Here is a 14,467-nt window from a genome sequence, read left to right as displayed (position 1 = left end):
TCTCACGGTCACGGTAATTTCTCTTTTCTCTTCGGTTCTCTCTCCATCTCGACCGGTGTGTGGGCCCGACGTCACCAGGCGTCCTCGCCCCGACCGTCCGCGCCAGGCCGGACGACGCCGGCTCAGACCTAGGCGGGCGGACGGTGCTGCAAACGCAGCAGTGCGGCTGGGCCCCACCCTGCTCCACACGAGCGCTCGAACTTGGAACTGAGCGCTCGAACTTGGAACTGAGAACGAAGAACAGAAGGAGCGAGCGCTGCAAGGCCTGAGCCGATTTCTGCAAGACTGAACAAATCAGAAACGCAACAGCAAAGGGAAGGGCAGGGACTGCATTGCGCCATTCCACTTCACACCGGTGGCTACTGTCCCCAACCAAAAACGCACGAACAGGAAGCTGAGCGGAACAAACAGAAAAGAGCGCCTCCAAGAAATTCAACCAAATCCTACCCGAACCTCCATGAACCGCTCCCAAACTTTGCACAGATGCAATTCAACCTAGCATGAACCTATTCCCCCCAAAATCATTGTCTGAGATTGACCCAAACTCTGAAAACCGGGATTGAAACCAAGAACAAAAATGGGGAAAAATAGGACGTGTGGTCGCCGGCCTGGCGCGGACGGTCGGGGCGAGGACGCTTGGTGACGGGCGGCGGCCTGGCGCGGACAGGAAGCGGCGGCCAACGTTGGGCTCCCGCCCGAACACCGGTCGAGACGGAGAGAGAACGGGAGAGAAAGTAGAAATTGTCGTGACCGTGAGAAGCAGAGCAAGATGATAGGATAGAAGGAGATAGGGGTAAAACGGTCACGTCTGGTTAAAAAGATGAGTCAAAAATTTATAAAGTTGGAAAAAAAAAACACGAAATGGCAAAATAACGTGAAACATATCTTTCGTAAGGACATTCTGGCGAAGCCCGGAAACTTAAGGGCATCCTAGCAAAACTCACTCAGCGTAAGGGCAAGATTTCTATTTTCTCGAGACAGACAGACAAAAAGAGACAGGGATCATCGTCCGAAGTCCGAACGGCAATTCGACAAACCCTGGGGTCCCCCCTCAATTGAGCAGCTTGCCAGTTTTGCCCCTGGATCACGGCAAAATTGAAGACACGTTTTGAAATGGGCAATTTGAATTTGAATTTGAATTGAAATGGGCAATTTGAATTTGAACTAAGGATCTATATATTCGGGGATGCATTCAGCATTTGGAATGTGCGATATATTGCTAGCATTTGAAATTGAATATACGTTGTCTTTATGTCATGGTAACAATACTTTGACATTTATCGCATATAGAAACACAAACTCAAGGATTGAAAATATGTTATTGCGCACACCTTTTTTTTTACCGAATCAACAGGGGAACCTCCTACCTTTTTTTTTCAATTAAATGAAAGAATGTTTATGTACAATGACCAAAGCTAAGAAGAAAAAAGCAAAAAGTACAAGGCAACTAGGCCCAAAAGCAAAAGATAGAAAAAATCAAGAGTAACTATCTCTCCAAACACTAAGTGCAGCTTGTCTGATTGGCTTGGCTTTGGTGCATACCAAACCAAGTTCTTCTCTGAATTTCCTCTTCCATATGTTGATGTTAACCCGTCTATTGTCAAAGATCACTCCATTTCTTGTAGTCCAAATTATCCAGCAAGCAGTGATAACTATTTCTCTGAAAATTGCATTACCGAAGGCTTCTCTGTCTTGTAAGATCATGTCCAGAGGGCTCAAGTTCAGGTTCCAATTGATAGAAAGAGAAGACCAACAATCTTGGCTGAGAGGGCATTCAAAAAATAGATGAAAACAAGTTTCTTCACTCTCAAGATTGCATAGGACACGGTCATAACAATCCAAGAACATGTTCTTCCTCCTAAGAAGATTTCTGGTGTTTAGCCTATCTCGAAGAAGTAGCCAAAAGAAAAACTTGTGTTGTCCCAGGTTGCTTGAAGCCCACAGCCATCTGAAAAGAGGAGAAGCTGCAGAGTTGTCAATTTGTATCCCATATGCCTTCTTACTGCTAAATTTAGAAGAACCCCAAGTGTATCTCCATATATCATTCACCTCTTCATCCCAAGTTCTGTCCTCCAACAAAATCTGAATTTCAAGCAACTGTGATGCTGCTAACTGTGATAGAGGTAAGCTGAACAATCTCTCTTCATCTTGGTGTAGGAAAAATTTTATGGAGCATTTAGGTTTCCTTGTGAAGGAAAACAGTTGAGGGAACTGATCTTTCAGTACTTGACCTGACCAATTATCAGACCAGAAGAGAACATTAGAGCCTCTGCTTGGGGAACAAATAGCAAGTTTCTGAAACTTGCTGAATAACTTTAGGATGTCCTTCCACCAAAAAGAGCCAACTGGACATCTAGCCTGTGGTGGAACTTGATTATTAGAGTAAAAAGCAGCCCAAGTTAGAGAGACCCATGGTACATCAGAGTTATTAAAGAACTTGTCTAAGAATTTCATTAGTAAAGCCTCATTCTGACTCTGAATATCTATAATGCCTAAACCTCCCTGATTCTTTGGTTTACATGCAACTTCCCATACAGCCAAACATCTCCCTTTTCTACTTATATCTCCTTTACTCCAAAGACAATGTTTTCGAAAGATATCAATCTGCTTTATAACTTGTGGAGGGAGTTTCAGGCTACACATGTAAAAAGTAGGGAGTGTTGAAAAAACTGAATTTACCAGAATAAGTCTTCCATTGTAGGAAAGAAACTTGCTGATACCAAATAATCTTCTTTCAATTTTGGTAAGCAATGGGGTAAACTCAGCAAGAGTAGATTTTGTAGTTCCCAATGGCAACCCCAGGTATGTGAATGGCATATCACCAACTTTACAACTAAAAGTATTAGCTAAATGACTGGCTCTGCTAGCATTCATGTTGATAGGCACTAAAAAGGATTTTGAAAAATTGACATGTAGACCTATGGAATCTGAAAATGACCTGAGCAGACCTTTGAGGTTGAAAAGAACTCTTGCATCACCAGGCAAAATAAGTAGTGTATCATCTGCATATTGTATAATGGGATAATCACCAGCAAAAGAATCACTTAGTGGGTGTTTGATTACCCTAGAATGCCATGCTTTGTTGATGACAGATTGAAGCAGGTCAGCAGCCAAGACAAATAAAAGAGGGGAAAGCGGGTCCCCTTGCCTTACCCCTCTTCTACAAATAAAAGGTTTGCCTGGGTTTCCATTGAGAAGAATAGAAGATGTACCAGATTGCAACAAATTTTGAATCCAGTGAACCCACTTGATTGAAAAACCTTTATGCTGCAAAACCTGAAGGATGACTTGATATTCAAGCTTATCAAAAGCTTTCTCAAAATCCAGTTTTAGAATGACAACTTCCTTCTTTGATTTATGGCAAAGGAGCAAAAACTGGAATGACCATGCTAAGCAATCTTGTATTGTTCTCCCTTTAATGAATCCATACTGATTGGCGTGGACTAACTATAGGATCACTTTCTGTAACCTTGTTGAAAGTATCTTTGTGATACATTTGAGGGAGTAGTTGAGCAGTGAAATTGGCCTGTAATCATCAACAGATTCTGGATTTTCTTTCTTTGGAATAAGGGCTATGAATGATGAGTTTATACTAGAAAGGTCAATATTGTGTTCACAGAAATCTTTGAATAGTCTAAAAGTGTCTTCCTTAATAATGTTCCAACATTTCTTTACGAAAAGACCATTGAAACCATCAGGACCAGGAGCATGGCTATTTGGAAGATTTTTTATTACTTGTTCAATTTCTACATCTTGCATATTACTCCAAGAGAAGTTTCTGCCACTGAAAGGCATGCCAACAAGATCCAAATCTGAGATTGCTTCATTGAATAAATTCATCTAACTTAAATCACCACCTGGTTTATTTCTATTTTCAGGATTCCTGATCAAGTTGAAGTCTCCCCCTAGAACCCAGTCTTCAAATTCACTTGTATCAAAATTCATGAGCCATGTGATGAAGCCCAGTTTCTGTGGAGCACTAGTAGGACCATAGATGTTAGTAACATGGATTGTTTTGTTATCAAGCCTGCTCAAAAGCTTAACAGTAACAGCATAAGAGTTAATATGGACAACATTGCCATCAAACAAACTGCTATTCCAGACTGTAAGGATACCACCAGAAGCTCCCACTGAAGGGGAGAAAGCAAAGTTGTCTAGATTTCTAGGACAGAACTTCTTGATGTAAAACTATCAAAATGTTCCCTCTTGGTTTCTTGTAAGCAAACAACCTGCCAAGCACTTTCTGTGATTTTATCCCTTATGGCATCCCATTTGTCTTGAGAATTTATTCCTGTAATGTTCCAAAAGAGAATCTTACTATACCTGCTATTGTTGTTATTCATGGGGGACAGGAAAAGAGCAGGTTAACTGTTTGGACCTCCAGGGGCCAAACCACAAACAGGAGAGTGAAGTAAAAGGAGCAGTAGATGAATGCATAAAAGCAAAAAGAGTTGAGATGACACATGATAAAGGTACCACAAACATAACTGATAGCTGGATAAGTGTCAACACCCACAGAGTTTAAAAGATAAAGCTTAGAGCTCCAAAATAAATTACAGCAGTGTAGCATCTTATTTTGCCAATACATGCACTGGACCAACAAGCTCAAGTAACTAACAAAAGCAAAGTGCACTAAGCATGGACCTAGTGCACAACTAGACACCATGAGACAACTATTCATCTAAGTCATCCTTCTCCAGCAAAGCAGCAGAGACAGTCTCAGACAGAATCTGAAGAAAGCCTTCACCAATGCCTCTGAGAACTTCCTTGGGGAGATGAGGGGCAACATTGCAGCCAGGAGGGGGCACCATGGCAAGAGGAATGGGCTCAACTTCTTCTGTAGCCGGTTCCTTGGCTTTCTTTGCACTTTCAGCGTCCTTGAAGCCTTGGAGCTTGTTGGAAATTCTTCTGCTACGCCTTAGAAAGCTATCATCAATCTTCTCCTTCACACGGACAGCCCTCTTCTTCATTGGTGTCTTGAAGACTGGTGGAGGGGCATCCAAGATCTCAACGTCAACATCAGTTTCCTCAAAAACATCAGTGGCTTCAAATCCAATAGGACCATCTTCTGTTTCCTCATCTTCCTCCAAATAGTCAAGCCCAATCTTCTTTAGAGCATCATCACCATCTATCTGTGGATATTAAAAGGAGGGCAAGATAGACCAAGATGAGCTTATCATTGAAATAAGATGGTATGAGAGTATCATGATTAATGTCTAATAAGCTCAAAGATCTTAAGAAATTGGAAGATGGGCTAGAGGGTATATGATTTAGTACCTTTTTTAGCAGAGAGGGTACAACAACAACCATGGGTTCAGAGACTGAAGAAGGTCCAACGATGACAGACTTCAGAGCTGGTAGTGGGCCCTTCACAGCACTGAGAACAGGGAACTTGCCCAAAACTGCACTGTTCCTGACTTCCTGAGTAGCAGGTACCACAACATCTTCTTGAGTCACAACTTGATCTTGAGCAACAGGCACATCTACATGTTCCATCACTTGATCAACAACATTCTGATCAGCAGCAGCAGAATCCCGGGGGGGCCAGCTGCTCTTGCCAGCGACTTAGTCCTCCAGTATCAACATTCATAGCTTCACCACTGTTGGATCCAACCGGAGTGGCATCATAACTAGCAGGTGGAACAGGCCCCATCCAGTGAGGAGGCTAGGGGTGTAATGGTCCAACCGTAACAAAGGCTTCTTCATCTTGTAACTCTGTAACATTCTGTTTCTTCAGAATAAAGCAGGGAACAGTCCAAGATCTCCCTTTCTGAGAAAGGCCAGCATTCACCTTCACTGAATCTGGGATTTTCGCATCATCATTCAGATAGACTTTTGCAACAACTCTGGCCAAACTTTCAGGTTCATGCCGCTATGTCAAAATGCCAAAGCCCGACACTGCCTTAGCTATCTCCACTGAGTCCTTAAGATCCTCTAGAAAACCAACCAACAACACCCAAGCTTCGCGATCCAGATCAAACGAGCGTGCATTTTCAGCTTCATCGTGCCAAATAACAGTCATAACATAACTGGCCCAATGAACCTTTCCCTCTCTAAGGCACTATTGAAGCGAACATAAGCATCACCTAATGCACATGGTTGGATCTCAGCTGTGCGAACCTGATGGACGTCATGGAAGAAGGTGCTGAGCGCTGCTTTGAGTTCATCAAAATCTTCCTTGTGCATCGGCGGTTGCATCCTGATGATCGCCAAATCCTCATTGTACAGGGTGTAGCACCGAGTGATGTAGACCTCGTGGCGCAGCAGGGGCCTGTGCGCCGGTTCTTCAAGCGTGAACCCGGCTGGCACGTGAGGAAGAGGATCGACCGCCCAGTTCGCCATGACGGCACTGGGGTTTTCTTGGGAGTGTGACGAGACGGTGTGGGCGGAGGATTGGGGGGAGACGGAGGGACCGAGAGAATTGGTTTGGGGGCACCAGGATATAAATGACGAGTATCCGGCCCTTCGTCTTCTAAACGGGAGACAACCCAAAAACGCCGTTGGCTACGTTTTTTTGGAAAGGCACCGTATGGCAACGTGTCCGTAATTGAAGCAGGCTCTGCAGCGGACGGATTGCCTGCACTCCTTGTTAAAATGGCCAGGGCCCAAACAATTGTGACAATAAAACTCAGGCGCAGGCTTCTGAGCTGGGCCTGAAAGCAGAAGGGGCCAAGATTTTTGAATCAAGAGGAGCAGAACGTTCCTGAGATGCGCCTCATTCAAATTTTCAATAAATGTCCCCTGAGAAGGCGTCGGCTTAGAAGCCTTTGCTTTTGGAACCCAGCGAAGAACACGCGTGGGCTTAGGTGAGGATCTAGAGCTCGGATGAAAATCCTTAGAAAACTTGTAACCAGGAGATAAAACACATTCGAAATCCTCTTAGCACCAGGATCAGAAGAAACATAATTGGCAACATGATTATTGGGATAATTCAGACGGAGAAAGATAGAGCGTTTAGGAGCCAGCGGAGAACGAACAACTTCAGCAAAACTTTTTTTTATCTTGGAACCAACCGTTGTCCACTCGGCATCCTGCTCTAAACACCAAAGATCATAGTCCCTACGCCAATTAGGACATCCTCCACTCCAAAGGTGGAAGAAGGCAGCAAAGGATTTGCAAGTAAAGCTCTTAATAGATGAAAAATATTGAAATCTTTGGCAATACCAAGGCATGCTTACAAAATCAGACCAACCGAATCCTCATTGAGACGAAGAGTAGATCTACTAAAACTCACAATGAGGTGAGAGCCTTTTGGGGGAGAAGGCAGTGGGCGGACTCACCGAACAACCAAAGCGCTCCTTGACCAGTTGGCGAAGCCATGGGAGGGGAGAGGTGCCGTGGGGAGGGAGGAGGAGGGGAGAGGCGAGGTGGAGAGAGCGCTCATCGCGGGAGGTGTCTTCTTTTTTGCACACCTTCTTTCTGATTCCATCTTTTTTATTGGGTATAATTTAGATGCACATAACCCACACACTCCACACTCACACAAAAAAGAGATTGGGAGGCTCTCTGGTCTCCGGTGTGCGGAAAACGCGCACGCGTACGTGTAGCCTAACATCTCTAAACTAAAAATTTCCGTTTGATATCATCTGCCCGGCTACCTTGGATTCACCTCTACCTTTGACCCACCCGGCGATTCCGCAACCGCATCCCACCCGTCTCGTCCCCGGCTTCCCGCACCCCTCTTTTAGTATTCCATAAAAAAAAACTTCTATCGTGATTTTCTCCCTTCCCTAAAAAATCTTCTACCGTGATTTTCTCCCTTCTCTAAAACCGCTCTCACCTCTTGATCCTGCCTCTCAACGTTGCTCGCCAATCCTCCGGCACCGCCGAGCCCCCACGGAAGCCAGCTAGACTGGCAAGACGAAGGGCTGGACACCGAGATGAAGGGCCGGCCACCATTGCTGCCTGTCGTGCCGCTTGCGCCGGAGGACAACCGCGACCTCGGGTGACAGGCTACAGCGCGTGCCCTGCTGCGTCGCGGCTGCCCGCATCCCGCCGCCGCTACCCCACGCCCAGGTCTCCGCCGCCGCCATCGCCGCCTGCTCCTTGACAACCACGACCTCGGGCGACAGGCTACAGCGCGTCGCGAAGCCGCCTCCACGCCGCCGAGTTAACAGAGCGGGCCGCCGTCGGACGCTGCCGCCACCAGTGACGAGCGCCAAACAGGTATACCATTTGCTCGCTAATTTTTATTTGGATCTGGTAACGTGTATTATGCCTACGATCCCTTTCAAAGGTTGGTAACTTGTACTATGCCTACTAACTTTGATCCTTTTCAAAGATTATCAGTAGTACATGTGCACCCTCTCTTTTTCTCTGTTTTGGTTCATCTTAAAGTTCCTTTTGTGAGTCTGCAATTGCCTTCCAACAACCGTTAGTAGACAGATCGAGGCTCTTTACAAACAAAATAAACCATGTTCGTTTGTAAGTGCATTTATTTACTGGAGGATCAGTTCTGTATAATTCGCTCTTTCGGAAGTCTGAACCTGCAACTTCATTTGTTACTATTGGCTCACTGTTCTTTGTCATGGTTCTCAGTCTCATCTTTAGTCACCTTCTCTGTTCTCTGTTCCTATTGTCTACTCATCTTCTTAAAATAACCAAGCATTCGATACAAAGTACCAGGGAATACATATAGATGCATTGAACTCCTCTTAAATTACCAGTGATTCAGTGAATACAAATTATACCTGTGAGTGCTTATTATTGGACCTAGACAGGGTCCTTACTAGATGTGAGAAACCTGGGATTCACTTTTGAGAAACCTACTAATTAGAGCAATTGTATCTGCATCTGCATGTAAGTTTCGTTGGCTAATTAATGAGTTCATGCGTCTTGGTAGTCTACAGCTTCGCAAGCCAAGAACCTGTCGATTGCACAAGGTACATAATGATTTGGGAAGTTCAGTTTCTAATGATTTGGGAAGTCCACGTAGAGGGCAATATCAATGAACTTTTTGTTGATTATTAGTAGTCTGAATCATCCACTACTTATTCAAATCATTCCTTTCATTCACATACTAATCCAGTTCAATTAATATGTGAATTAGTCCATCACAAATAGTTCACGTCGAGAGGTTGAAAGGTCCTAATAGCCAGAGGGGGGAATAGCCTATTAAAAATTCTACAATAACACTAAGCTAAGTGATTAGACAAATATGAGGCGAAATAAGTGTTGCACTAGCCTACTAAAAGTGCAAGCCACCTATCCACAATTTTAGTTGCTATGATCTTTATTTCACACAAATGCTAAGTCACTACTCTCTAAGTTAGTGAGCTCTCAAAGACTAACTAAAGAGCTTCACTAACCAAACTAACAAGACACAAGCTAGCTCTCAAAACTAGTTACACTAGGAAAGTAAATACAAGAGAGGTAGTAAAGTTTATACCGCCATGGCAAGAGACAATCAATCAATCACAATGAGAAAATTGGAGACAATGATGACACAATGATTTATCCCTGAGGTGCACTTGCTTGCCGGCAAGCTACATCCTTGTTGTAGCGATTCACCCACTTGGAGGTTCACGCGCTAATAGGTATCATACGCCTAACCCGCAATCGGATGCCGCACAACCAACACAAGATGGGGATCCACAAGCTATGAGCAATCCATTATAGTGCCTTTTGGCTCTCTATCGGAAAAAGATCAAGAACCCCTCACAATCACCACGATCAGAGCCGAAGATGCCTTCGCTCGACGATCCTCGCTACACCAAGCTGTCTAGGTGACGACAAGCACCAAGAGTAACAAGCGAAATCCATAGTGAAACACAATCACCAAGTGCCTCTAGATGCAATCACTCAAAGTAATGCACTTAGATGCTTTTCAATCTCACCAAATGATGAATCAAACAAGCAAGGTGAGTGAGAGGATTGGCTAGGCTCACTAGGGTGTATTCTCAATAGAAATGACCAAAAGAGTGAGCCCAAGCCGGCAAACACGTATTTATAGAGCCCAAACAAATAGTGCCGTTAGGGTCAAGGAGGGGCTCACCGCGAGCTGATCGGACACGCTGGTCGGGGTGACCGGACGCACCCGAACTAGCGTCCGATCAACAGATGTGTGCCACGCGTCTACGTGGTTCAACCTCGGCCACACGATCCCAACAGCTACCTGCTTCCCACACGCGCGTTAAGTGAAGACCGAACGTGCCCCAGGGCCGATCGGACGCACCATCACCACGTCCGCTCGCCCACGCGCCTGCGCCACCGACTTGACGCACCGCTCAACTGACCGGACACTCCCCAGCTAGGTCCGATCACTTCCTGTAAAGGTCCAGACAGGCAAAATCATGACTGGACACGTCAGGTCACACATGACCAGACACAGACCCGAGTTCGATCCTCTCTGGCCAACTGTTGTGCCTTGCGTCACCATACATCAGCGTTGATCGAACGCATGCCCAGCGTGTTCGATCTCCTCCAGGCGCCAGCGTTCGGTCAACAGACCGAGACCGCGCCTCTCTACGCCCACTGACCGGACACGCCAAGCGAAGTTCGATCCTGCCGAGGCCAGCGTCCGGTCACTCAAGACCAGCTCCTTTACTTCTCCAACTCCTCTATCCTTGCTCAAATGTTCTAACCACCAAGTATATCACCTTGTGACATGTGTGTTTGCACTTGTTAGCGTAGGTACTAGGTTTGTATCCCCAGGGATGGCGCCAGAAGTGCCTTGTTGGTATTACTTAGCAACATCACTAGAAATTAGCAATGCCACTAAGTAATAGCCTTGATAGTTCCTTAACAATTTTAGATCACTAGAAATTAGCAGTGCCACTAAGTAATAGCCTTGATAGTTCCTTAACAATTTTAGATATTTATCTGCAAGCGCACGGAGCTATCATTGTATCATTTCACCCAGAAGTATTTAGGGTATCGTTATTTATATTTTCCCAAAGAAAGGCATTTGATTAAGATTCTAGTATGGATATGAACTTAAATAATAATGCTTGCAAGTACACCAATGTTTATAGTAGGGGTAAAAATGGTGATTTCAAGATAGTGGACACACACTTGGCATTCCTCAAAGGATAAAATAGAAAAGAAAGAATAAAAAATAATCCTAAGTCGAGCAGGCATTGGTCTAGTATAGTCATACAAATATTAGTTAATGATCATACAAATTACATAATTAGTTTTAGGGCTAAGTGTGAAGCAGGTCGGGAGGCCACCGAGTACTAGTCTGCTAGCAACCTCATGTGACAATTTAGACTCCTACACTAAACAAACGTGGGGGATTACAAGGGATGGACAAAGCTATCACCACCTGTCGCCTACCCCTCAACCGTGAAGAGGGACAATGCATTCATATGTCTCTCCATACCCAAGCACTACGCTTGCGTATATAGAAACTACCCAAATCCCCCGAGTCCCCGACCCTACAGATCAATAGGTAAAGGACTTGGGCACACCCAAAAGCACGATGAACCGCCACATCAACTTAGCTCTAATTCCGATTATATAAGTTATATGAGTAGTTAAGCATAAAGTCATGTATGCTATTCTCATGATACAAAAACTATAGACTAGTTCATATATCAAGATTATAACATAACAAGTATACTCTAGTTCATAAGTATGACTATAAATGTAAGATGAGAGCATGACTTTGGAAGAACGCATATTTCTATTCATATCCAATGGTCTCTTCTTCCAAGGAGCCAAGCTCTCCAAGGTACCTTTGCCTTGCTCTAAAGTTACTAAAAAGTAAAAGCTACAACTAGAGAGTGAGGTGTGTGAGGTGATGCTCAAGTTGAGTGTGTTATGAGAGGGGGTACCCCCTCTATTTATATAAGGAGCTAGGCGGTGCTAGAGGCTATTCTTGGCGTGAGGACTGGGCTGCACCGCCTCTGCATGGAGCCTCGCCACCGCCTGTCAAAGGAGAGGTAGAGGAGCACTGGCAGGGGGTCAAGCGCTCGTAGGGGTCGATCGCCCCCTGACTGAGCCACCTCACCACCGCCTTCGCGTGGCGGGCTGTGGGCTGGTGGGTGTTTTGCCCCGGTTGAGTCGAGTTGATGGGTGCCTCCCTTGTTTCTCTACGCGAATCAACGTCGGAAAGCGCCTTTCAATGAATTTTTCCATGTATTTGTGTTTGTGACCTGCAAAATAATATTCTCCAAATACATGTGGAACTTGGTTAATAGTAAATGCATATGTGTTTAAGATTGCCAATTTCTCCTCTTTTTCACCTTAGTTGGTGGTCGGATTTGATCGGTAAAGACCGCCAACAAGATCCCCAAGCTTAACCTTTACGTGTCCCGAGCAAATAGCTAAGTTATTGGTTGTTGATCAGGAGTTGCTACTATGCCGAATATAATTCATAAGTGTCATGCCTATAACAAAGTATTCTTCCTTAATTTAAATAAGTTTGGCATTCTATCTACCCTTTTTAACTTAATCCCTATGAGGCTTATTGCTTTTCCAAGTCTTAGGTGGTTGCAAGATAGAATGGTTGTAACAGAATTACCAATCATTCATTCTTTGATCAATCTTATATCCGGAGGTTTTATGAATTTTGCAAAATGAAATATAATTTCCTCAAATGATTCACTCTATCGCTCAATGTGTATGATCCTCACTAAGGCTTTTGATTGTTTTGCCTTCTTTTAATCCTATCTCTAAAAGGCTTTGAGTGGAGTTTTTAGGTAGGTATGAATGAGAGGCATACTTACATCACATATATTGCTAAGTAAAAAACCGGATCCAAGGAGATACAAGTCATATACTTTGATCAAGATGTGCCAGTGTGTGGAATATTTTTCTAATCCAAATATTTTTGGTACTCCTTTTGATCATGACTTTCTCTTTTTAATAATTGTCTTGGAAGTATGGGCTATCTCTTTTTTCAATACTTTAGAACCTTCATGTGTTTCTTTTTCTTCTTTTCTTTTGCTATTTTGAGAGCTTCATGTGTCTCTCTTTTTTCAATACTTTGCAACCTTCATGTGTTCCATTCTTTTCTTCTTTTCTTTTGTTATTTTGAGAGCTTCATGTGTCTCTCTTTTTTCAATACTTTGCAACCTTCATGTGTTCCATTCTTTTCTTCTTTTCTTTTGTTATTTTGAGAGGCCCGTACTTCTTTTTTGGCATGTGAAAACTTTGTAGAGAGACTCATGACAAATGAATGGAGTTTTTATTTTAGGTGGATGAAAAACATGTTTTTGCATAACTCTTAGCGTAAGAGTTAGCATTTTATTTGTGGGTGTATGTGAATCTTGATCATGGGTGCATAACTTGAATCTCTACAATGGTCACAACAATTTGACAAAACTCAATATGAATATAAGTAGCATATGACTAATATTTTAAATTGAATCATGTCATATGGTTGTGGTAGAAATTCATAACCATTGAGGAACTTTTGATTTTAGTATTTTTAAATAAAAACTCTAGATATCAAGTTTCTCTTAGAATAAAGTCATAGCATATTCTATTTACCATATCATAACTTGCAACAACTTAGAAAAGGATCATGCTTTTGCAACCCACAAGTTTAGTTTTAGGATGAGATATTTTAGCCAACAAACTTAAATCTTGTGGAATACTAAGTTACAGCCTAGGCACAGATGAATTATAGACAGAGTAACTATTTATCATTTCAACATAGGAGAAACTAAACATTTTTAAATCACATATGAGAGTGGAATAAATATTTTTGTTGTTTTTATCATATTTCATTTTTTGGATTTTTTATTTTTTTTATTTTTTGAATGCTAATAATTAAATAAATGTAGAAAATAAATAATGCAAAAATTAAAATGTGGAAAATAAAAGATAGTACTAACCTCTGCGGGGTCCTCCCCCAAGCTAGCTCGTCGCCAGGTTAAGACTTCAAGGTACGTTATTATATTTATGTTATGGTTAATAATTTTATGCCTCCGTTTATTTAAATTCAACCAATGTCTATACGTAGCAGTTTTAGTACAATGATCAAATTTAACATCTGATGAAGGTAGGCTAATCAACCTAAGCACCATGCTTAATTTAAGAAGCCTATGAAATTATGATCTAACACTAACCATACTCCAAACCAAAACATGCTTTGTGTAAACATGGTAAGATAATTATGCTTCGACAACAGAAGTAATTTAAAGGCGAATCTTTATAAGTTTTTGATCTTATTAATGCATTAACTAGGAATTCTAAGTTTTTGCATAATTATAAAAGATAACTGTCAATTTACCTTTGGCAAGGACTCACTTCTCCGTTCATTTCTTGCTTTTTGATGGAGCACCCAATCCCGGAGAAGTGGACGCGGAGGGCTCTCTTTCTTCGACCTCCACACCATCTTTTGTTCTTTGTGGTGTGGTGGTGGACTTCGGAGCTTCTTCTTTTGGTTTCCACACCGATTTGTTTTTCTTTGGTGGTGTGGGAACGACTTTTGGGGTCTTTTCTTTTGTTATTTGTTTAACCTTTTTTCTGCTCTGGCTTCTTTTTGATTTCTTAGTTCTTTTTTCACCAAGCTGTC

Source organism: Miscanthus floridulus, chromosome 4 (genome assembly GCF_019320115.1).
Source record: "Miscanthus floridulus cultivar M001 chromosome 4, ASM1932011v1, whole genome shotgun sequence".
Lineage (NCBI taxonomy): Eukaryota > Viridiplantae > Streptophyta > Magnoliopsida > Poales > Poaceae > Miscanthus > Miscanthus floridulus.
The sequence above is the reverse complement of the archived record's forward strand: the minus strand, read 5'-3'. Positions refer to the sequence as shown.